This window comes from Teleopsis dalmanni, chromosome X (genome assembly GCF_002237135.1).
Source record: "Teleopsis dalmanni isolate 2A chromosome X, ASM223713v2, whole genome shotgun sequence".
Taxonomy (NCBI): Eukaryota; Metazoa; Arthropoda; class Insecta; order Diptera; family Diopsidae; genus Teleopsis; species Teleopsis dalmanni.
The window spans coordinates 21399242-21400580 of record NC_051848.1 but is presented as its reverse complement, the minus strand read 5'-3'; positions in this window follow the sequence as shown (position 1 = coordinate 21400580).

Here is a 1339-nt window from a genome sequence, read left to right as displayed (position 1 = left end):
TTATATTTTTATATTAATTTATTTGATTTTTTTATATTAATTTATTTTATTTTTTATTTTAATTTGTTTTATTTTATTTTTATGTTAATTTATTTTATTTTTATATTAATTTATTTTATTTTTTATATTAATTTATTTTATTTTTTATATTAATTTATTTTATTTTTTATATTAGTTTATAAAATCATGTCTTGTTGTAATATGTAATATTTTTATGAGCCCCATATTATGTAATTTCGTTTAATGTTTAATGTCATTGGATTTACCATATCATAAATGAGTATCTTTGAGTATTCAATTATTTACGTTATTGATTAATGAGTTCGGAAACCGAGTGACATAGTAACTACAAAACACAGTTTGGCCATATAGTGTTCCATATTACTCAGTTACCAAAATTGTTAATGCCTTTGGTAAACCTTTTTACATTCAAATTTATAGTTTAGTGACTTATGGAGAATTAAGTCAGTTGAAAAAATTATTTAATCAATACATGCACCAATTTTTTTTTTCAACCATTTATGGTTTATAGTTTTATATACATGCAGTCAGAGACACTTGATTTTCATCTACCAAAATTTATTTAGTGTGGCCTCAAATAAGGTTTTCTTGATTGAACCTTCAAAAATCAATTCGATGTGTCTAGGACTATTTATCGAATCAGGAACTAGCTTTTTAAAGTAATTTTTAATAAACAGATAACTGAACTGTAGCGTAAGGGTTGAGATTATTGACTAACTGAATCGAACTACTTCCAAAATTTATGTGTGTGGTTCACGGCTCCGTTGAATAGCTACTAAAAATAGTATTTTGTTGTTTATTTGGAATTCGCGAGTTTTTTTTTTTTTGTATGAAAATATTAATTATAAATTTTTTTATTTATGGAAATTTGATCTTATGCAAAGTTGACTTCCTTATATTTTCGGAATCATATTCCGAAAAAGATTTTAAGATTTTCAAATATATATATATATATATTTTTTTGCGATAATTGAAATATTTAAAAATTACTCGTTTGTATGTATAATTATCGTTTTATTCCGTTTTGCATTAAACTTGAAATAATTTTCTAATATTTGAGCTTATTTAGTGTTAATAATTTTAACCTTTTCTTTTTTTTGTTTTTTTTTTTTTTCTTATTTATACTAATTTTGTAATAACATTTCCAACTTGTAAAAAGTATTAAAATAACGCAAACATTTGTGAAGTACGCTAGCATCAAGACTGACTGTTAAAGTCTAAGGCTCCAAGTAAACAAAAAATAAAATAAAGTATAAATAGCAACAGAGTGAGTGTACCGCCCGCATATCTCCAAAAAGAGGGGCGCAAAAATATTGGG